This window comes from Pantherophis guttatus, chromosome 1, assembly GCF_059756535.1.
Source record: "Pantherophis guttatus breed Tessera chromosome 1, ASM5975653v1, whole genome shotgun sequence".
Classification (NCBI taxonomy): Eukaryota; Metazoa; Chordata; class Lepidosauria; order Squamata; family Colubridae; genus Pantherophis; species Pantherophis guttatus.
The window spans coordinates 257,438,200-257,463,083 of NC_142063.1; the positions used below are offsets into that span (position 1 = coordinate 257,438,200).

The 24,884-nt window shown below is 38.6% G+C and overlaps 2 long non-coding RNA genes across 3 annotated transcripts in view; one reads left to right on the plus strand and one right to left on the minus strand.

Annotated features, from left to right (window-relative positions):
- LOC117666393 (uncharacterized) overlaps nt 1-23,566 on the plus strand; it is a 41,426-nt gene extending 17,860 nt beyond the window's left edge. The window contains exons 2-4 of one of the 2 annotated variants that reach the window (XR_004591763.2): nt 5,208-5,290; nt 15,365-15,443; nt 21,710-23,566. This is a non-coding gene — a long non-coding RNA (uncharacterized LOC117666393). Of the gene's footprint in view, nt 1-5,207; nt 5,291-13,774; nt 13,921-15,364; nt 15,444-21,709 lie in introns of those variants that run through there. The other variant, XR_004591764.3, reaches the window with a different exon arrangement.
- Nucleotides 17,144-22,181, minus strand: LOC117666392 (uncharacterized). Its single transcript, XR_004591761.2, has 4 exons — nt 22,097-22,181; nt 20,017-20,149; nt 19,487-19,619; nt 17,144-17,414 (listed from the first exon to the last, which is right to left on the minus strand). It is a non-coding gene; the product is annotated as an uncharacterized LOC117666392 (long non-coding RNA).
- Nucleotides 23,567-24,884: the final 1,318 nt, after the last annotated feature.

The following is a 24,884-nucleotide window of genomic DNA, read 5'->3' on the forward strand; positions in this document are numbered from 1 at the left end:
TCAGTAGATTAAATGACAGTACTATCAGGACGTTGAATAATTATATTCAGTAGCTTGCAAACATTTAAGAGTGATGGGGAAGCCAGATTAATTCCCAATTCAATTATGGAAGTTGTTGTCAAAGACCGAAATTGCCTGTTTCACAAATGGCAAGATTCAAATAGGCTATTGTTTTTTGTGCAAAGTGAAGAGCAAAATTGGAGAAACTAGCTCTCACATATCAGCGCTCGTTTCAGAAAATCTGTTTCTCATGTTATGTATGAATACACGGCTTTAGTCAGGGGTGGGTTCTACTTACCTTTACTACCAGTTCGCAATGGGATCGTGCACGCGTGCTCGCTTCACTCACGCACACGCTTTGCTTCTGCGCATGCGCCTTGCTTCTGCGCATGCAGAGATCGCTTCTCATGACGTCAGGGTCAGTGGGCGGAGCCTCCTGACGGTTTTACTACCGGTTCTATAGAACCAGTCCGAACCGGGGGCAACCCACCACTGGCTTTAGTGAAAGAAATCTTTGTTTCAACTAACTAACTAACAGTAAACTGTAAAATCCAAAAGCCACCTTGAGAACTTTTAAATGAAAAGGTGGGTTTTAGATATGAATCAGGAACATTTTTTGGTTGGTTCCAGTTCATATTTATTATGTGATTTTAAATGTTTTAGCCTTTTATCTGCCTACATGTTCTTATTTTTGCACAGCAAAGTATTATAACTTCTTCTCTGGAAATCAAAACTAATATATTGGTTTATTTTAATATGAGATTAAGTTCATATTTCTAATATGAAAAATTATAATAAAAGTATGACTGTTGTTCAGTTATATCAAGTAGATAGTTCTGAATGTCACTAAAGAAAAGGGAAAATGTATTGTTGCTTTTAAATTTTATACTCAACTGTCTTTTTCTTATTTGAAAACAGTGCATGCATTCTATACAATTTTCTATTATAAGCAATGTTCACAATTCTGCAAGGAAATCTTCTTAACACAATATATTTGGGAGCTTTGGTATGTATATATCAATATATGCATTTTGGTGCAGACAATTCCCAAATATTCTATGCAGATTTTTATTTTAAAAATTGTTTAATTTCTAACATGTAAAACAAATCACCAAAACCTTAGACTCCAGTTTTAAGAGTTTGCAGATCAACATATAATTTTCTTTTAAACAAAAAAGTCCTTTGTGTTACTTTAACAATATTATTCAAAGTTGAACAATGAGTGAAAAATTATATTGTACAGGTGATCAGATTAAAACTTTAGTTTCAAATAAATGTTTCTTTTTAAATCTTCTCTGCCTTCATGCCAGCTCTCTTGTATTTGCCACTTTTGCTGCATCTTTGATTTTATTATTAAAATTCTTTAGTACACAGACTGGGGCAAAGAAAAAGAGGATTTATTTCCCACAGATTAGCCACTAATCTGGGTAACTTCTGATCCATTCTTTCCCTGATCAAAGTCCAATTAAAAACAATTTCAAACATTCACTAAAGTTTTACTTTGTGTATTGCATTTGTGTATATGTGTGGGTGAAGAGATTATTTAAATGAGATATATGGATGCCCATCTCATAGCAATGACTCTACGTGGTGTACAAGGATAAAAAAACAATATGCTATAATCAGAATATTTTGTTAGTGATGAATTGTTGTAATTGATTGGATGAGAATGAAGACAGAAGAAATAACAAAAAGAAGAATGATTGGAGACAACACTGAGATGTCACACGGAAGGAATGACTGATATATTAAATGTTTGTTTGTTTAAAAAATAAAAAACTTTTTAAAAAAAGGATAAAAAAACAACAATCCAAACTCAATGTCTGAGGTCAAAGCAATTATCACAATTTTTTTTTTAAAAAAAGGTATTAATCAATAAAGCTTGCCAAACTCCTGTTCCAAAAGCTTGAGTGGCAAATCTTCAATGCCTTATGAAAAAAGTAGCAAAGTTAAAATCATCTGGATTTCTGGAGGGATGTTGTGCTCCAGGACAGGCATTGCCACAGAGAAGTCATGAGTCCTGTGTACAACAAGAGGACATTTTTGGATGGAAGGCATCCTGACCGGTTGGACCAGTGAGGAAAGCAGAAACAATAAGAAACAGGCAGTCCCACAAAAACCCAGACAATTGATGGATTTTCAATCTTTATATATAAAAATTTATAGGCTTAATTAAAAATTAAGCCTATAAATCGTAAACAACAACATAAGACTAAGATTAGCACTGCTGTAGAAAGCTACCATTAGGTTAAGGGCATGAGATTCTAGCTTTTCTGTGAAGTAGATTTGTTTGTTTATGTTTGTTTATGTTTTATTAAATTTGTATACCGCCCTACTCCCGAAGGACTCAGGGCAGTGAACAGGCACAGGATAAAATACAGAAATACAAAAGTTAGAAACAATTTAAAACCAAATTAAATAATTTAGCCCACGACAATTTAAAATCCCAATAATTTAAAAACAAATTAAAATTTCAGTTTAAAAATTTAAAAGAAAGGGGAGAAAAATTAGGCCAGGCTGGCTTGCTGAAATAAGAGGGTCTTAAGAGCACAGCGGAAAGTGCGCAGATCCGGGATCCTCCGGGGGGAGCTTGTTCCAGATAGTGGGTGCCCCCACAGAGAAGGCCCGCCCACTGGGGGCCGCCAGTCGACACTGCTTGGCTGACAGCACCCGGAGGAGCCCCTCTCTATGAGAGCGTACCGGCCGGTGGGAGGCTGTTTGTGGTAGTAGGCGGTCCTGTAAGTAACCAGGTCCTAAGCCATGGAGCGCTCTAAAGGTGGTAACCAAAACCTTGAAGCGCACATGGAAGACCACCGGGAGCCAGTGCAGCTTGCGCAGGAGAGGTGTCACACGGGAGCGCCATGTTGCTCCCATAACCACCTGCGCGGCCGCACTCTGCGCCAGTTGGAGCCTCTGGCTGCTCCTCAAGGGGAGCCCCATGTAGAGAGCATTACAATAGTCCAGGCGGGAGGTGACGAGGGCATGAGTGACTGTGTGTAGGGAGTCCCGATCCAGAAAGGGACGCAACTGGCGAATCAGGCGAACCTGATGAAAAATCCTCCCGGTCTAAGATTTGAGCCCAAATTGATGAGACCATCACATAAATGACATTTAGGCAGCATTTTATGTCCATTGTGCAAAATTAATATTATGTTTTCCTTTAAAAGTTGCAAAAGTTGAGAATATTGGCTCATATATATTTCGATGCCCTGTGATTAAGGAATTTAAATCCCAAATGTAAAAGAATTAAATACACAGCCTCTGTGGTTTATGGTACAAATGATCACAGGGGTTTGTAATCTACATAGTTCAAATGTTGAAGAATTACAAAATATTTCTTAAGGCTACTGGTTAAAAAGCAGGACATTAAGTAAATTGCTTTTAAACTGCAAGCCTAACAGAATTATTAGCCATCTCACTGTTCATACTTGTACAGGCCTACTTTTTCATTTGTTCTATATTTTGTCCTGTAAAAGCATTTTGAAGAAGGGAAAACATCAAAGCAAAAAAGTAAGATTAAAGTATTACAGTGAAAATGATAAAGAATTTTAAAAAACTTAACCTAAAATATAGGGATTTAAAATAGAAGATCCTATAGGCCCAGGAAGAGCATCAGTAAAGAGATAGATCTTTAACATGTACTTCTGAAATATAATAATGAGTATTTCAGGATTGAACTCATGCACACAGTCAGGAAAGAAACCCTTTATAACGTGAGGGGTCCTTGGGGCTATCCACGGAGTCTCCATTTCAACTCTGAACTACAAATATTCACTTTTATTGGTACCTTTATAGTATAGAACAACATAATCAGAGGTGGGTTTCAGCAGGTTCTGACCAGTTCTGGAGAACCGGTAGCGGAAATTTTGAGTAGTTCGGAGAACCGGTAGTAAAAATTCTGTCTGGTCCCGCCCCCATCTATTCTCTGCCTCCCAAGTCCCAGCTGATTGGGAGGAAATGGGGATTTTGCAGTATCCTTCCCCTGGATTGGAGAGGAGATGAAGATTTTACAGTAGGATACTGTATCCTATCCCTGCCATGCCCACCTAGCCACACCCACCAAGCCATGCCATGCCCACCAAGCCACACCCACAGAACTGGTAGTAAAAAAATTTGAAATACACTGAACATAATGGCATCAGGAGATACTAATCCTGGTAAGCGGACCAACTGTTAGAAATTAAGCAACAGGATTAGTCGATTATGAAGCCAGAAAAAGTGAAATCTAATTACTTAAAACCATGAAGATTTTCTTTCTCCCCCCCAAAAAAAACTATCGAAAATGTCTATTGTATTTGAACCTCAAATCCTCCCATATTTTCAACACTAAAGGATTTTTTTTTAAAGATACAATATCTTAATTTTATATACAATGCACCCACTCATCACATTCTTAGATTTTTAAATCACGAGTATTTAATGATTGTTTGCTATAGGAAACAAAAACAGCTGTGTATAGAGCATGCTTCTACCAGGTTCATTAGATGGAATTCGATTTGAGGAGAGATGAGGATGTCAGAAAGTAAAAATAAGCCTAGTTCAGCATGAATGGAGTACTTACAAAATTTGTGTTGTGAGACAAGACATAGAATCAAGGATGAATCTGTTGAATGAATGTGGATTGAAATAAAGAATGAATGGCCACTGTGAAGGAAGTGTATTGTGATTTGGTCATGTGGGAAGAATGAATAAGAATCAAATCACAAAATAAATGTAGAAAGAAGGAATTGGTGGGCTGATAGGCAGGATAGGACTGGATGGAGTTGATGAAGATCTCAGAAAAGAGATCTTGATCAGTATGGGCCACTGACTATTTCTTGAAGCACAGAATGCATCACATTGTCCTATTACTGCTCACCATACACACGATGGAGAAAAATCAATTTTTAACATATGGTTTCAATGACTTTAAAATTTAAAAAGAGAAAAAATATTTCTCCCTTTTCTTTTTTGGGGGGGTAGATTGACATTTTATTACAATTTACAGCCTTAAAAGAAAAGTCAAAAGCAAGCATTCTTTATACTCTTGAAAGAAGAAGTCAGAAATCATTCTTTGCTTCTATTTATGTTTCTATTCCTATTCTCTTTTTACTCTTTATTGTTCCTTTTAATTGCTAGTTTATATTGTTGTATTGGTGTGTGGTTTGTAAAATGTAATAAAATTACTTTTTCTCAGGAGTTTATAATCAATACATTCATCTTTACAGAGTTATCTGTCTGCACAACTCTGTTAACAGAGCATTTGACAACAAAGATTTGTTGATCCTGACTACCCACAACCAAATATTTTGTAAGTACATTGAGTGGATTATTCTGTTCTAATATTTTACAGTCTTAATTTTTTAAAAAAACTTGATTCCTTTTTAAAAAAACTTTTATATTAAGGAAGACATAATACAATCATATACAATCTCTTGTACAGACCCATGTGCATCAATTTCTGTCTCTCTGTACTAATCTTATTGGGATAATATGCCATCTATGATTTTCCAATGGAATTATTTTGTTTGCACTGAAATGCACTGCAGTGATTTGAGAGTTCACATTTGTACCCAATCTTCTTTGTGTAACTGTTTCATGAACTGTAGCCCATATAAACCTCTTAAAATAATTATTTAATAAATGATATATGTTATAAGTAATACTGTTTTGGAATATGACAAATACAGTATTAAAAATAGTATTGGTCAATAAATGAATGTAAAATATATAATATTCTTTAATAGCAAACAGCTCACTCCATAATATTATTCTTACCTTTATGACATTGTATATATCTATATGTCTCTGGGCATTTGCAGAAACTAACTTACAATGAAAAAATACCGGATTTTATTCTGATTATTTTAAATATAAATATATACATGCATGTTTACAATGTAAAATCAAAACTGCCAATTTTTAGCTGATGTTGGCCTTCAAATGCATCAAGTTTCTTAGAAGAATCAAGGATGTCATAGTGTATTGGCATAATATATGTGATATTATTATTATTATGGCTGGTTGGTTACACTCTTGGCCATATGTTTAGACTGGATTTGGCATTTTTATCCACTTATCCAGTCCTTCTCAAGTCATATATTGTTGTTTTAGGGTGTTAAAGATATCATTGCAGGAAGCAAGTTGTTCCAATAATGCTGCCTTTTGAAATTAACTGATGGAAGTTATGTGTGGGTAATCTGCAGTTAGATTCACAGTCTAAGGCTGGTGGAAAAATTCAAGTCCTAACCAAGGCCATGAGAATTATTAAGGTAATGCCTAAGAATATAGGCAGTTCCAAGCAGAGTAGTTATTTGTAAAAGTAGAGTGTTTAGGTCTGATAAATTCAGTGTTGCCAGATATTGATGAAGTCCTTTAGCTATCATTCCAAGGGCCCAATCGCAATTGGTGTAATAGCAGATTTGTTTTTCTATAAGCATTCAACTTCAATCTGCAAATCCCAAAATTTTGTTATTGTTTTCAAATTGTCCTTTCATGCCTCTCTCCCCCCCCTCTCTCTCTGTGTGTAATTGGTGGTACTTAGTGATTATTATTGTTGTTGTTATTGTTATTCACTGTGGGCATTTTAAATGGTATTTACCAAATATGGTGTAGATTGAATTGTACTGTGTTTTACCACTAGTCTTTTGATTATGGCAGTTTAAAAACTGAAGAAATCAGCAAGTAAATAAATAATACAGTATGAGAAGTGCAGAGAACTTTCTAATCAATAATAGGAAAGCTGGTGAAGGAATAGGAAATATTGGACATGTTCATTTAGGAGTCAAATTATTCCTTCCATTAACATGGATAGGGGAATACACAGATTTAAACTGAAATTATTGGTGACCCTTGTCACTTAAAAACACTGAAATATCAACTAAGCCTAAGTACCCCTTTAGGGTAAGTGTCTTCAGATGTTTCACTCTTTCAATCCAGATAAGCATCCTGCAATGCATTCTGGTCTGGGAACCTTATGTACAAAATGCTTACAGGCATCTCTAAATAAATGCCTTTCTATTTACACAACAATGTCTGCAATTGGACTAATGTGTATACCAAACAAAACAAAAATCTTTAAAAAGAACAGTGAATAATTATGTATGTGCTGTAGGAATAACCTTGTGGAGAATTTGTATTATCATTGTCCTAATTTCTTTCGAATTAAGAATTTTACACATGCCCTGAATTAAAAGAAAAATATAGTGGATAAGAAAGGGTCTGGAAAAGTTTTCTGGTCTGTGACCATACCTGGAAATCTACAGTAGGTGAGAAGGCCCAAAGGAACTGAACTTACCTAAAAATGTGTGATGATACAAGTAACTGCAGCAAGAACGATGTGGCATGGAAGAACTTTTTTAATCTTCCCAACTCAATATAAAGATGGAAAGAAATTATATAGCTGGGCTTGAGACTCTGCCGTACTCTTCTGTCTTTACATCTGTCCACAACCGGACAATTCTCTTAAAAATGACCAGAATGGGGCCAAACATGGGGTGGTGGGAGGAGACAGCAAAATAAAGTTTTGAATTTGAAAAAGAACCAGATCTGGGTGAGCACTAGAAAGAAAAACATTCCAGAAATAAAATCCCCAGGGCACATACCCCAGTTTTCATGGACAGAAAGCTTCTTGTGCCCATCCTATGGGGGTGGGGGTGGGAAATGATAGAGGAGACAAGGATGAATGGCTCTTGTGCTCATCACTCAAATGACTGAATGGGACTGAAGATGAGTTTTGATATTAGGCACTGAATAACTCTATGCCAGTTTTCTTGTCGTGAAAACCACCATATGTAATGGCTGTACATAGAAAGGGGGCCTTTACACATATGGTTGTACAAGCTCCACATGAACTAGAACTAAGCAGCAGAGCTATTCAAGGTGACTCTGCTCACCTATTTTTTGCTTGTGAATTAATTCATTGCTTATAAACAACTCTTCTATTAAAATAAGTGTGGCTTATTATTTTATATTATTTAATTATTTATATTAATTATTTTATAGGGAAGAACATGACTTTTACTTAGTATGGGAAAAGTGGTATAGTTGGTTGAAAGATAGGAAAGAGATGAAGCAATAGGAAGTAAATAAAATGACCAAATATAATATGATGGAAACAAAGAACAGACATAGGTCAACAAAGATCAATATTAGATAGATAAAAGGGAATGACCAAATAAGGAAGAGTCAAAATACAAAGAGAAATGTATATTATAGTTGCGACAAACTAGACATGTATTGAAATGGATGTTTATATGTTTTTATGTTTTGTATGTTTCATTGTTCTGTTTAGTTTATACTTATAAATAAAAATTGGAAAAAATAAATAAATAAAATAAGTGTGGCTTAAGTTGTAACTGAATATTACAGCATAACAAAGCAAGACCATCCATGTATGTTTTTTTGCAGAAAACTATTCTGATTTTCTACCAATATGTCAAACAAATACACATTCCAACACCTCAAGCAAAATAAAGTCAATCAGGTCAAAGTAATAATATAGAACTGAAACTTTAGAAAGGGAATTCTTGATATCTCTTGAGACCAAAATCCAGAGAGTTACTTTAAGCTTGACCAGAGGGATTCTCTTCTTCCTTTGAACCCTAGATTCCTGAACAATAGTATAAATTGGTGTTTTTAAGACTCCTGTCAATCTCAAAAGTAGTCTGATAAGTTGCACCAGAAGTTACCATCTGACAAACACAGCTCCAAATTTGTCTGGGACATCCCAAATTCATGTCATAGTTCTTCAGCTGTAGCTAAATGTATCCAGCGTGAACAATACCTCAGCCTTCTGTGTCTGATTTCCAAGTTATGAATTGGGTACCTTGTCCCTACTTTCCTTCCTTCTGTTTTTATGCACATTGTCTTCCATTTTAGGGTTTGCTATATCCATAGCACAGCATTGCGCTCAGGACTGAGTATACTTGACATAACATTAAAAAGGATTGTCTGACCATATGGCTTCAAAAGCTATCCTATGCTACTTTTACATGCTACACACATGAAGGGACATCCTCCTCCTTCTTCCAGCATAGAGCATCCAACTGGCCATGCTTTGAGATATCCAAGAGTTGTAATAATCATTTATGATAAAGCAAAGTGTCTATAAACATCTGATCATCTGAAAAATGTACTGCAATTAGTATCAGGACAATCATGTATAGAGTTACTTGCATCAGAGGCTGTTGATTGTGCCTGTTTCTAGCTCATCTTATTGTGAGAATCCTGACAATAATTCCAGCAATTCCTTTATTACCATTTTATAGGAGGATAACTAAGGAAGGCCCCGACTCTAGCATAGGTTGATGTAGTTCCTTAAGCAGTTTTAAACGGAATATACAAAGAGAGACCAGTTAAGTCCAGATTCTTCCCAGGTGATAAAGGAGCTATAGAAACTACCAAACATCTCTTACTGTATTGTTCATTTTATGCTGACACTCTCTATTAGCTGCAAATTCCACACAAATATCCTGGTTACTTTGATCAGTTCCATTTAAACCTTTTGCTTTCAGATTTAAATGACTATTTTCTTAAAGGTAAAGGTAAAGGTTCCCCCGCACATGTGTGCTTGTCGTTTCCAACTCTAGGGACAATGCTCATCACCGTTTCTAAGCCGAAGGGCCAGTGCTGTCCAAAGACGTCTCTGTGGTCATGTGGCCGGCATGACTAAATGCCAAAGGTGCACGGAGCGCTGTTACCTTCCCATCAAAGTGGTCCCTATTTTTCTACTTGCATTTTTTTACATGCATTCAAACTGCTAGGTTGGCAGAAGCTGGGACAAGTAACGGGAGCTCACTCCATTACGCTAGGGATTCGAACTGCTGAACTGCCAACCTTCTGATTGACAAGCTCAGCATCTTAGCCACTGAACCATCATGTCCCTATTTCCTTAAGGGCAGCCAAATTCTGTTTTGTAATATGTAAGATGCACAGCAGTTTGGGTGAATTTGTTTACCTACCTACCTAACCAATAACAATTTTATGTAACCAAGTGTTTTTTTACAGATTGGTCATTGATTATAGTCTATTCTACAGGAAGATAAAGAAAACTTCTCAAATATCTAGTTACAAGTTATGGTGACTGACACCTTTCCCATAGTGTCTTTCAAATTTTGATCAAAGGAGACACATTCATTGTGTATCTAATCACACTTGGCCTTGCCTTGCCTGCTAATACTTTTCTTCAGCAATAGGCTGGAATGCTGCAACAATAGATCCAGGAGGCAATTCAGAATAACTTTTTAAAGCCATCAGTGAGCCAACTTGTACAACAGATGAATCAAGCTATCAAGAGCCAGCTGCAGTATAGAAACTAAACTGAGATTCCTTCATTCCTTGCCTGATTTGTATGATGAAGTCTGATGGATTTAAATCCTTCAACACTCAGTATGAATGGATAGCAGGGAATTCCCCAAAGATCATTTCTGGGGAGATTGGAGAAGCTATAAAATGGACAGTCCCTCTTCTGGAAAACAACTGTCCTTTCATAGACAATTGTACTAATTTCATGGGCAAATTGAAAGCTTACCAAGTTTGCGTTATTATTTAGTTCAATCTTCTACTCACATTTCAGCATTTCAGGCCTCATATGGCTACCATCCCCACCTGTTGCCAGACTCTCCATCCTCCTTGAGGTTTTGCATTTTCAACAGTAATTTTAGGCACCATACTAGCTTTTCAAATAACAGATGGATGTTGTCAAGGCTTCCTACAAGGAAGATGCTGACTGTCATTGGCAATATGACCTTCCTATTTCTGCTGGGACATGGCTTTCTGCTAAGTTCCATGCTCCAAGAAAATTGATGCTCAGCTAACTTTCCTCTTCAACTCCCACCTATGATAAAAAATATAGTTGGTTTTATCCCATCCCCTTCTGGATCTTGAATGCTTTCCATGCAACTTACATTCCTACATCCAACTCCCCTCCAGTTTGAGAAGAACAATTTAAGGTAAAATCTATTTTGGATTCCCACTGCAAGAACAATTGGAATATCTAATTCAATGGAAGGGGCATCCAGGTATAGAAAATCCTGAGAAATAGCAGAAAACACATTCATGTGCTATACCCACACAAACTCCAGACTCTTAACCAGACTTGTAATCCATCCACAATACAATGACTATTTTGCCTCCGAGGGGAAAGAAACTCATATTTAGACAACCAGGAGGCAGTGGTAGGCAATACGTCATTCAGGAAAACTGATCCATCTGAGTTTTGGAGAAGGGGATCAAGGGACAAACCTCCAGGAAATAACCATTCCTCCCTTCCCAACTCTAAATTGGATAGATATTCTCCTACCTCATATTTTCCTCCTTGATCATGTCTGGAGTTGTCTTGACCAACGAAAAACTGTCTGGATTCTCCCATGAAGCCTCCTCTCTAATAAGTGGAAATACTTTTTTGTCTAGGTTTCTGTACCATACAGTTTCCCCTAAGAAGGAGAGGAAGGTTCCTCTACAGACACCCAGAGAGAAGTGTATTAAGTAAAAACACCCCTACTTGCCATGTAGAAGGATGGGCGAAGAATAATCAGGTTTCATTGGAAATATGGGAGAATGAAGGAAAAAGGGACATGGAAGCTAGTTTTCAGTTCAGAAGCAAATAGTTTAAAACAAGGGAACAACCCACACAACAGATAATCTTCAAAGCAGTTGCAGGTACAGGTGGAAGAAAGTGGCCCAAGAATTTACATTCTTAATACAGACCTTAATTGTCTATAAATGGGGCCTCCATTGGAGACGTAGCAGATATTGATTTCTTCCTATAATAAATTACTTACCAAAAGTTCTTGATTTCGTTTTGTGGTTGTTTCCAATCTGGTTTGCAGAGAGAGTCTTGAAGATAGGAATGCAAATAACATCAATGCCCCGTGAATATTAAGCACCAAACCTGGAAAACTCAAAGCCAAGAGACAGTTAGATTGTGGGAAAGGAGGAAAGAAGAAACCTAAGTTTTAAACTAGAACAAGTACTACAAAGATCTGGGATCTTGTTTTGCAGACAGAAATCAACTGATTATTATGATTTTTATTTTGGTTGTAGGAAATTGAAGGAAATGGGAATGCCTAACCTTGAGAAGAAAAAAACCTGAGGTAGGGTTTGATAGTAATGTTCAAATACCTGGAAGTTACATAAGTGTTACATAGGACAATATGAAAATGTGCTTTCTTTCATCTCAGGGTACAGGACATTAGATAACGGATTTAAGTTACATAAAGGCAGTTTGACAGTAGAACCAACTACCCCAAGGGTTGCTGGATTCTCCTTCCAAGGAAGAATTGAAATGGAAGTTAAGCAGCCGTCTGTCTGGGTTGCTTTAATTTAGATTCTGGCACTAAGCAAGGAGTTGAATATGGTTTTAATGAACCTTTCCAATTCTATGCTTTTAAACTCAGTATTTAAGGGAACAAGGTCTTTTCTTTCTCCAAAACAAGGGAAAAAAAGGTTTTCGGATAAGGGGAAAAATGCTGCTTAACTATTCCTTTTATTCTTTTGCATGTAATCTTGGGAAATATAAGGTTCTTCACATCCTCAAAAGGTGAAGAGGGAGAAGAAATTAAACACTAAACAGCCTGTCTCCATCTTCATAAACTGGTGGGAACATTGGCACAAGGCAGACACAAAGAAGCACTTGATTGTACCACAAATCCAGTGTGGTCCTGCATCTTGAAAAGGATGTAGAATGGTTGTAGATCCTTTGGGGGTGGGTAGGGGGTAAGGAGAGGTTGCAACCTCTTCCCTGTCATTGCAAAGCAAAGGAGATTTCACTGGGCTCCTAATCCAGATTAGCAAAGCCTGCTAACGTTCTTGGGTAGCCATTCAGTTTTATCTTCCATTCTGACCGATGCAGGCAATCAATGGTGAATTACATATAGGCATATCTTTCAGGATAGGTCATCCACCCAAGAGATTTAGAATGCATGGGAATCTATTTTAAAACAGTGGAAACATTGAAAAATATGATAAAGGGAAGTAAACCTTTATCTAGCTACCCAAATTGCCTGCCAAAACAGGAAGGTCTTTCCTTGCCCTAAGCAGATTCTTAGAATAAAAATACTGACAAATATCTGTAAGGTAGACATACAATAGATGAAACCACTACTCTATTTGACCTCACATTTGCATTTCTTATATTCAAATCCTTGTGCAAATCAGCCGTTCATTCTTAAAACTTGTGCTCGCAAAACTGATTCTGTAATTGTATGTGTTTTGTACTTTGTAACATTTATCAGCAGACATAAAAAATAAAATAAAAATGTTGCCAATTGCTTTTAATAAGAAATCAGCTGGAGAGGAACAAAAACCTGGCTGCCAATATCCTGTTATCTAAGGCTCTTTGGCAGGAGGATGGATTTCACTCATTTTCCAGCTGAGTTTTGGCAAGTGATCTTTTCTTTTCCCCTAGTGTCAAAGAAGCCATTCCCTCCGTAGACCTGTACTTGCAATTAAACATTTTCCTTTAAGTATATACAAAAACATAAATAATGCATTTCCTGAAGTCTCTCTGGGATACGGTAACTTGATCTGATAATCTCTTCTCCATCGCTCCACTTTACCCAGGGAGAATATAGTCAACCCATAGTCCAGTCAACCCATAGTCAACTATTTGCAATTCATAATGCAAACAGTGCATTTGCACAAGTATTATGAAGACCAGCGAGTTCAGTTCCTTGCCTATTATCTGGTCACCATTTTGTCCAGCCTTATCAGTCTTACATTCCATCAAGTGAGCCGGCAGTCTTCAAACTTGGGCTCAAGTTGCAAAAGCATTCAGCTTCCCTGAATAGGGTGATACCACAGGCAGAATACATTTTTGTAAAACTGGGTACCATGGACTTTAACATTTAAACTTTAACACAGAGCTTGGGTTTGTTGGATTGCTTGCTTGCTGTTTTTTTTTAATAGGCAAAGGACCTCCAGCTCCAAGGCTCTTTTATGGTGAGATTTTCCTTATACTTTCCAGTATTATGCCTATTTTCCAGTTGAGGCTTTGAGTTACTTACTGATTTTGCTGATTTGTCATTACTGGAAGCCTGTGCAGGTCTCAGTAGAAATGACGCAGCAACACTTTGGAATTTTAAAAGATTAAGTGGGGTGGGGGTTGGGGGTTGGAAATAAGGTTGAATTTTTTCATGCACTAGCTGTAACCAATCTACTTCTGCCTGATGCCAAAAAATTAAACACAGTTAAAGCCAGACTCCTTTCAGCAGTGAGTTGATTGCTTTAAATAAGGGAGATTTCCTGAATGTTTAAATTGAAACTTCTACTATGATTAAAGCAACAAGAAGGACCAGAATGGCTTCCTAACTATTTAGTTCCTAGAATTCCTGTGAGGTCTGGAGATGACAAATTCAATTCTGATGTGCTGTGTTTTACACTCTGCAGGCTGCACTAAAAAGGGGAAACTAATCAGGCTTCGGTTTCCCAGGGGCTCTTTTCATATTTAAACTCATGGAAATATGTTAAAACCCTCATCGATTGGGTGAGGATTATACCATATGAAATCTATGCCAGTAGGTGTTTTTTGTTGTTGTTGTTTGTTTGTTTTATTTTGACTGAGTGCATATTTAGAATTCATTTAAGCTGCTTGGAAAATATATATATCTATATACTCCAGTCTTATTATAGTTAGAAATGGTTAGAATAAAAATATGTAAGACAATGCATAAGAACTTGAACTGTAAATACATTTATTTTGTAAGACATTAAAACAATCAGATACAGTGGAATGTTTCTGTTAGAAAACATAACAGTATGTCTTTTTTGTGTTGCGATTTAAGGTTTAATTTGTATTGGTTCCTGGTAGGGATATGTCCAAATTATGTACCCAATATAAAGATGTTGAGCTGTAGTTTACCATTACATGCATGAGAGATCCCGACAGCTAACAGGAAGATAGTGCAAGCCAACAATTGGAGAAATTATTTTAGGTTGTCCAAACTAGGAAATATTCTTAATGTGACTTACAATATTTTCAAAGAAACCTGTTTAAATTACGGTTTTGATCCTGATTTGTTTGGATTAAGTAAAACTAAAGCTAACACATGATGTGTGCTTCACACAAAACTGCAAGCTACAATAGCTTCCAGTTCACCTGAGAGCTTGGGATGATTTCCTCATAGGAGAGGTGGGAAAAAGGGCAGCTACCTAGAAGTCCTCCAGATTTGAGCAACCTGATTTTTGTAGCCCTAGAGAATAGATCTTAGCTTTAATAAACACTCTGTCAAGCTTGATTGCGTTATAATCAATTTCTTAGTTCAGGATATAGGTCTCCTCCTCCTCCTCCTTCTCCTCTTTGAGTATTGAGGAAAATATCAAGTTCTGGATCTTGTTTTTCTGGCAGCCTCAACCATTATGATGTTATCTCCCCATCTTCTTCTAGGTCTGCCACATGTTCTTTGACCTTCTCCTCTTTTTGTATATGCCTTGTACGGTATGGAATCCCACAACATCCTCTCCAGGTGAGCAAATCACTTTATTTGCTGTTTTTTAATACAGGCCTGATACAAGCAACATGATTTCTGACAAGGGAAGCTTATTTAAGTGTAAAATAATATGTCCTTTTCATAGAACATTGTAAATAACTGTAAACCGATGCTACATTTATTGTGCTTGGCATTGGCAGTCTTAAATCTTATTGATGCGACCCAAAGATGTATCATATTTTTAGGATTATAAAACGCACCTACCTTTTTTGGTGAGGAAAAGAAGAAAAAGAAATCTCCCTCTGTCTCTGCCTCTGAGCAATTTTGCCTCATTGCAGCAAACAGCGAACAGCCTGCTTTACTTTCATTTTCGTTTTCAGCATAGCTTGATTAGAAAAATCTGCTCTAGCAATTTACCTCCTTGCAGCAAGCAGCAGAGCCCTTCGCAAAACAGCTGAGAGCAAATCAGCTGAGAGTCGGGAGGCTGATCCAATCAACTTGTGCTAATTAGGCTGTGCTGAAGCTGAAAGGAGCTGTTTTTTCTTGCTGTTTTACTTGCAAGGAGGTAACTGCTGTGAGGCACAGGCCAAAGGGTGGGGGCCAGTGGTTGGACGGGGCTACATTCGGTGTATAAGACGCACCTAAATTTTCACCCCCTTTTAGGGGGAAAAGGTGCGTCTTATACTCCAAAAAATACGGTATTTGTGTCAGCAAAGATTCCATGTGCAGCAACAATGAAGCTCTAAGTTCTCTCTCTCTCTCTTTCTCTCTCTGAATGTATATGTATGTATATAGATATGGTATAAAATCTCAAGACTACTATTGTTGCTTTTTAGGTTTATATTCTTTGTGGAACATTAAGAGTAGCAGAAATAAGGAAAAAAATGCCTACACACACCACCTAGGATATGTACTGGTATATTTCAGAAGCATCAATTATCCTCTAAGGGGTTTAAATTTTTAAATAGGGTGTTTCTGCAAACCTGCAGATCTTTGGCTAGGTTCGAACCCGTTGCCTGATAAACCAACCTCAGCTGCTGAAGCAAAGGAGCCACTTTCCATTACTGCTCTAACGCAAATGTTGGTTTTAAATTTCTTGTTCCATAAACACCATCATTTTGATGGATGCACCATGAATGACATCTGTTGATAAGTGTGGCTTGGGTTCCTTTCGAAATAAACTTGAACCAGTCCGTTTGTTGTTCAGGAGCGTTGTGCTATTGTAAGCAATGAAACTGCCACTGCAGATTGGTAATTGTACTTACAGTCAATTATGATTTGTTCACGTTTTGCTGGTTTGAGCAAGCACTTTTGCAAGTGACCAAGGGAGTTCGGGCACACGAGAAAACCTCCTGTTGTGCTGTGAGAATGTAAGCGATAGATTTGTAATGTGTTGTGTTGTTTTTTTTAAAATGAGGAATGTTGTGCAAATGAACTGAAATCTCCAAGTTGGAAAAGGTAATTTCTATCTTTTATAAGCAGTGAGATGACTAGAGTATAAAGATCTATAATTCTGTAATGGATTAATTTCATAATCAAAACCAAAACATTAGCATTAATCAGGATCAGACTTGGACTGGCCTCTGTACAAACAAGAGAATTAAAGGATAAAGCTTCTTTTTATCACTCCAGGCTACAGATCTGGTTGCTTTCTTTGAAAAGCATGAGCCACATGTTCCCTATATAAAAAGATCATTCTTCCCCTTCCCCCCCTCCGAGAAAATAGACTATATGAATGCCTGGCTGGAATTGTTCATTTGCTGTACTACTTTTTTGTGTATGGGGATGTTAATTTGTATGGAAGGATAAAAACTATAACCTGCACCCGTAGTGGGTTTCAATTTCGGCCACTACCGCTTGCCTCGTGGGCACGCACACGCTCGTGCGCGCATGCGATGCTTCTGCGCCTGCACAGACATCTGGGCAGGTGGGCGGAGCCTCCTGCTGCCACCACTACCAGTTCGTCAGATCTGGGTGAACAGGTAACAATCCATCACTGATCTGCACCTTCAAAAGATGTTCAAAAAATATTCGGACATTTTGTAGCCATTGATTCAGTTGTTATAAGAAATTCATCTCTAAATATGGGATTCTTAAAGCCTATAACAATTTAGCAGAATTGGCTGCTTTGTAATCATAATTATTTACAAACTTCAAGGCCTTAATGTTCAATACATTAGTTCAGAAAATAGGACACCTCCTCCAAAAGTCCACTCATAGCCCTATATTCTCTAGCACAGAACTTCAGTGGAGAGTGAATTGTACCCATCAGCCTTTGTGAGACGAATATCTAGATTCTAGACCTACAATGTGTTTAGCCAACACGCCATGCCAGATTTGCTGCCCACCATGAGCAAGGCATCTATCCATCATTTGGCACCAGACAAGCTAGCAAACTACAAGCAGCTGGGTTTTGCTGGTTAGCTGCCTTTTTGCCCTGCATCCTGGATGCTATTCAGGGGTTGGTCAGCCAATTCCTCATGGGTTGATTGTTTTAAATATAGCTTGAACAACAACAATATGGTGACTTGCTTAAGATCAAGGCCACTGTAGATAGGATGAGTAAAGTTATAGGGTTGCCAGGTCTGCTTCCAAAAAATAGCGGACAAGCGGGGGGGGGGGGGTTGAGTAGTAAAAAAATAAAAAAAAATTACAATTAAATTATATATTTTCTTACAAACATTTTAACATGCCATTTTAGGTCAGTCGACACAAGCTACAATACATTTTAAAAATGTGAACTGTACATAATTTTATAATATATTTTTATTTTAATCTCATCATTAATTTTTTCGGAGAATCGAGTTCTATAGATATTCAATCTTTGTCTCATTCTAACTTATGAAAAAAAAGACAAAACGCGATTCTCCTATCCTTGTTCTCTTAGACTGTACAGCTTTAGATTACGTACCATTTCATCATAAAGCTTTTGAATAAAAAAAAGTCCACTATTTTGTGAAAAAAAAATAGTGAACATAATGTGAAAAAAGCGGACTGTCGGCTCAAATAGTGGACACCTGGCAACCCTAAAAGTTGAATTACACTTTGCCCTTTTAGTGACCCCACTGAAGTTTGTCTATGGTGACAGGAAAAAAAATTGATAGTAGTAGTAGCAATATTATAATTGGATCTCCCCCTTTTGGTGGCTACTTCAGCCTCATATCTCTTTACTCAGAGACTGAACAAAAATTATGCATAGACGATGCATATACATTTCCCACCTCCATGGGTTGAACAATATGTCAGACTGGTTTAGACAAACAGAATTAACATAACTATGATTCCAGACTATGATGAGACTTTCATCTGTATCTACAACTTAACCAATGGTCTTCATCCAGGCAGCTTGCTAGGACTAATGATGTGAACATGGATGAACTTTTGAAAAGTTTGTGTATACTTATTCAACAGATCTGTTCCTGTTATTTCAATGATTTATATTTCAGCTGTGCACCAACTGTAGCACTAAGTCTATTCCACATCTCCTATAAGGTAGTTGATTCACTAACAGCATGGTTGTAACCGAATCCAACATACTTGGTCAATTAGTCTTGCATTGAATTTAAAATTTAGTTACAAAGGACATTGAGTCAGTAGGATCAAAATAAATTGCTTCAGGGTTTAATGTAGGGGCAAATATGGCTGCCTATACCTGCAGGATTCAGTGCATATTCTATTCTAGAAGAACAAAATCCAGCAACATTCAGTGTATCTATAATAATCTGGCAAATTTGCTTATTTCAATTATTTCTCATGGAGATGAGCAAAGATCTCAGCTGATCTCTAATGATATCCCCATGATCACTTTTCTGAACACTAGTAAGCTTTTTTTTTTTTAATCTAGCTTGTATTCGCTCTTTTTCGGCCTAAATGGTTTCTAGAGTGACTGGCTCATTGTCATATTGGAAGCATAGAAGCACTTCCAGGTTGAAAGATTAGCTGCTCAGGGGATGCCCAATTAGAGGTTCCTTTCATGTCCCCATTAAAATGCCCACCAAATTGGTATCCATCTATCTACTCATGATTGCTTGCTTTCAAACTGCTAAGTCAGCCAGCTGGAGCAAATGACAGGAGCTCACCCCATCATGCAGCAGCACTCAGGTCTCGAACACGGGCTTGCTGATTGTCGAGCCAGCATCCTAACCATGTGAGCCAATTCTAGAGTGTCTTAGATGATAGTAATAAGCAGATCCTCCCCGCTTTTTGGCTTAACTGAAAAGATATAACACAGAAGGAAGAGAAGAAAATAAGAAAGCTGATGCACAGTTTTTATTTTGTTGTCATAGAAATTGGAGGTTCCTACTGTTATCTCCTACAGGGACTCAAAAAAGTCAAGATGGCAGCCACACCCATGCAATCAATGTCCGTTAAATAGAGGGTGGGGGCCAGTGGTGGGTTGCCCCCGGTTCTGACTGGTTCTATAGAACTGGTAGTAAAACTGGCGGGAGGCTCCACCCACCAATCCCAACGTCATCAGAACGCTTCTGCGCATGTGCAGAAGAGCACATGCACGTACGAGCAAAGCAACCTCACACACGTGGCCCCGTTGCAAACTGGTAGTTAAGGTAAGTAGAATCGACCCCTGGTGGGGGCAATAAGATTTGCTTACCTTCTTGAACTGTTTTGGGCCCCTACAGTCCCCTCCTGGACAGTCTGTCACAAGGACTCTGTGAAGAGGTGTCATGTCCTTGATGCTGCTGCTTCATCTGTACATCTGTGGCTTCTATAAAGATGGGAAGGTTCTGAAATCCACAAATGTTAAAGTTGCCAAGTTTGGACATCCCTACTTTGAGGAAAGAGAGAGATTCCTTGAGATGTTTTTTTGTTCCACACCAGGTAGCCAAGCTATGATGTGAAGTGGGGTCCTCAGTGCCAATTCAACTCTACTGAATGCTCAGTAATCCAAAGGGGTGGGATTCAAAAAATGTAGCAACCGGTCCTCTGCCCAGTTGCTGGGTCAGCATGGCCATGGGGAGCGTCAGTGGTGGGTTGCCCCTGGTTTGGACTGCTTCACAAGAACCAGTAGTAAAACTGGCAGGAGGCCCCGCCCACTGCCCTGGATGTTGTCATTGGCAATCTGCGCATGTGCAGAAGCTTCTGCACATGTGCAGAAGCAAGGCACACACACAAGGGAAGTGATTGCGTGTGCAACACAAAAGAAGCAGTGTTTACTCTGTCTGTTGCAAACCAGTAGTAAAGGTAAGTAGAACCCACCCCTGGTGGACGTGGCCTAGTCAGCCTCCTGCACCACAGTGGAGGGGGGCATTTTCACCCTCCCCAAACTCCAGAGGCTTTTCTCAAGCCTCCGGGAGGGTGAAAATGGCCTTCCCCAGGCTCCAGAGGCCCTCGGGAGGCCAGAAACAGGCCGGCTTCCAGACTTCCGGAACTTCAGGGAGGCCCATTTTTCACCCTCCTAGAGCCTCCATGTGGGCTCTGCACTTACCTGGCATCCAAAATGGGCCACGTGGAGACTCCTGGGAGGGGTGGGGTGGGTGGGTGGGGCCAGCCAGTCCTTTCAACTACCGGTTTGGCGAACCAGATGTAAAATTAGCATCCGGTTCTTCTCCTGAACTGGTCTGAAGCAGTTGAATCCCACCCTTGACAATAACCCTTCATTTTAAACAGAAATAGTGAGGATGCTGAATTCTGCGCTCATGCTCTCATTCTTTTCTCCCCCCCCCCCCCGCCCACCCCATTTTGTCTCCTGGAGTCTTTGGGCAAGACCCATAGCAGCAGTCAGCATAGGAAACAAGTGGAAAGCATTGCAACTAATGTGCAAGGCTCTGCCACCCTTAATCGACTAAGGTTTTTGAAGACTTGAGCAGTGTTTACTCTGTCTTTAAGAAGGAAATCCCCGGTGGGTTTCAGAATCCCTGTAGCTGGGGCATTACCTTAAAAGTGAAGCGAAGCCAAGCAGAAGCCCCAGCTGCTCATAATTACCATATCCACACAGACTAAACAAAGGGCTACCGCTCCACCCTCCTTCCTGATTTCCAAAGATAGGGAATCTCGGCCAGTGGTGGGAGTGTGTGAATTAGATTTATACCCGTTCAGCTGCAGGATCATTCAATCAGACTGTTATTTCACATAATTGAACCTGCTAAGCACCCCATCAGAAGTCTGAGGGAACTGCAAAGTGATTGCAAGTGACAAGCAAATGCAGGCAGGAAGGGGGAAAAGGAACTATTTCAGCTTGCTGAACGCCAGCATGGCCCCCAACCCCATCCGTAAAAAGCACGGTCTTCTGGCTCAACTTGACTGCAGTCTCTCTCTCTCTCTCTCTCTCTTTTTCCCCCCTTCAGGGCTTTTCACTTGGGATGAAGAAAAGGATTTCTGTGTGCTTTGAAGCTTGTACAGGCTGCTTCAACAGGAAGCCAGAACTTCTGTCAGTCAACAGCACATGCAAAATTTATCAAGTATATGTCTTGACACAGAGGTTGCTCTGTCATTTCTAGCTAAAGGGGGCCTGCCAAAGACTCTTTTTTATGGAAACATGTGCTGCCAAAGGCAAAGTGTCCATTGATTGATGGCCACAGCTGACCTCAATGTACAGAAAGTACTGTGCAACACTTTAAAAAAAAATCATCTATAAGCCAGCAAAATTTAAGTTTGAATATAACTGGAATATACTTATGCCTGGGGAAGTAAGAGATTCTGGTTTCTTGAGAGCATTCAGCTCTTGTGATTACCCTTTCTTTTAGAGTCTAGTTTAATCTTCTGTCCTTATTTACTGCTGCATCCTCTCCTCAGATCAACTTCAGTTATCTGTCCGGCAATGGCACACTGCACTTTTAGATTTTACTTTTTGAAATGCCCTAGCAACTATCGATTCACACTGTATAGAGTCTAGAACATTCTATCCTGCTTGTAACATGAAAGCATGCTTGAGGTAAAGTTGGTTATGCTAATAGCATACTGGTTAAAATGTACTCAAATAGGCATTTACTACAGTGGTGGGTTTCAAAAATTTTTACTACCGGTTCTGTGGGTGTGGCTTGGTGGGCGTGGCAGGGGAAGGATACTGTAAAATCTCCGTTCCCACCCCACTCCAGGGGAAGGATACTGCAAAATCCCCATTTCCTCCCAATCAGCTGGGACTCGAGAGGCAGAGAATAGATGGGGGTGGGGCCAGTCAGAGGTGGCATTTACCGGTTCTCCGAATTACTCAAAATTTCTGCTACCAGTTCTCCAGAACAAAGCTGAAACCCACCTCTGATTTACTACTCTTACAAGTAACAAGGAATGCTATGGGCAGCATGGGTCTGACTAAGATTGGCAACCTAACCTACATCTTCTCCATTTTGCTACAAGCATGTGAAATCCTTGATTTACCAAAGCCATGTTGAGTAATAGAACTTACTACTCTGGTGACCATGATAACATAAAGAATGTGAGATGGAATTGAAGAGAATACATGGTTAAAGTGTCATTAATAAATGCAATTAAGAGAAATGTATAATATATGATATATATTTTCTGTCTATGAAACTAAGAGAAAGAAGAAGGATCTGAAAAAGTGATCTTGTAGAAAGAAGTTGATGGATGATGGCAAGGAAATGAAGGTATAGATTTGATCATGAACGAACTAAAATATGTCCTTTTGGGCAGGGGTGAAATCCAGCAGGTTCTGGAGAACCGGTAGCGGAAGTTTTGAGCAGTTTGGAGAACCGGTAGCGGAAATTTTGAGCAGTTGGAGAACCGGTAGCGGAAATTTTTAGTTCAGAGAACTACTGGGGTGGGAATGGAGATTTTACAGTATCCTTCCCCTGGAGTGGGGTGGGAATGGGGATTTTGCAGTATCCTTCCCCTGCCACACCCACCAAGCCATGCCCACCAAGCCACGCCCACTTAGCCACAGCCACAGAACCAGTAGTAAAAAAATTTAGATTTCACCACTGCTTTTGGGTTATTGTGATTGGACATGAAGGGAGATCTCATGGGTTTGTAACACACTTTTGGAGAGAAAGTGTACAACCTCCTCAATTAATGCTTCCAGGAGGCTTCCCCCCCTCCATTATATGACAGGAATGATACATGGAGATAAGACATTACAGAAAAATGGATGAGACTGTTATTTCCTCAGAAAAAATATGTGGTTTAAGCATAAGTATATTCATTCATGCACACTGCAAAGAAATAAATCTACAACTACAACATGATTTATTTGCTTCTTTGTGATTACTCTTTCTGGTGAATGAAATGGATAATGGAAATAAGGGAGGACAACATGGAAATTGCTGAGAACAGAATGAAAAAATTACAGAATGGCCCAGAAGTGTGTGGCATTAAACCAATAGGAAATATGAAAAATGATATTTTACTATAACGAACTGAAAGAGGCAGTAGTGGAAGATAAAGTACATAAAGCAGAATGATTTTCCCTCCTCAAAAAGGATATTTTTAATAGGGAAGACAAAGGTTAAAAAGAAGTGAGTTTCTGCCTAGAGTTTAAACATATCAGCTTCTACATGCCAAATACTGAAAATAAATATTAGAGGGGCAGGACTAGGTATCAGAAACATACAAGTACTTGAGTGTGTAATAAATTATCATGAAAATACTCAATATGAACATTCTTAGGAGAATTTTGGGGGAGATTTCAGTTCATACCAAGTTATGTTTCTGTAATTCATAGCTGCAGTGACTTCTGGTAGAAATGCTATAGTAATAGTGATTGTTCTCTCTACCACACTCCTGGCTGCCTATATTATCTGAGCAACACTTTGGAACTACTGACAAGGCTTTATATCAGAGCTTAGAGTTGGCACAGTGACTTCACTCAACCATGACACTGTTGTTGATGTAGTCTGTATTACGTTTTTTTTAGTTTTCTTTCTTGCATGTGTACCATACTGTTTCGCATATGTTGTCCAATATGGTTCCCACTGCCACCTATATTTATGCCTTTGATTTTTCCTACTCAGATGCAGAACTTTGAATTTATCTAAGTTGAAATTAGTCTTCTTGGTTTATACCTATTGTGATGGCTTATCAAGTTCTACCCCATCACTTGACCCTCAATTGACACACCCACACCTGAATCCTTTATAAGCAGAATAACACTGACACTGACATCCCCTAAACTTCACTGAAGATGTTACTGAAGAAAATGGATAATAAGTTACTCTTTTATAGAAGTGTTTAATGTATTAAAAAGCTACGATGTTCTTACTGTTGCAAACTGATCACAAATTGTTAATTAGTAGAGACAATGTGTAATGACTTCCTAAAAGCTCCCTTGGAGACAGGAACCTGCGCCTTGGGCAAAACCACTGTCAGTAAGAAAGGAACATCTGCCCAAGCAAGGTGAAGTTAAAAGTAAACATGATACAAAATGTTGCATAGATGGTACTTAGCCCCGGCCAGACTAGCAAAGATATATCCCAACATACATCCCAATTGTTGGAAATGCGGCCATGGCCAAGGCACCTTCTTTCACATGTGGTGGACATGCCCGGAAGCGAAAGGATACTGGAA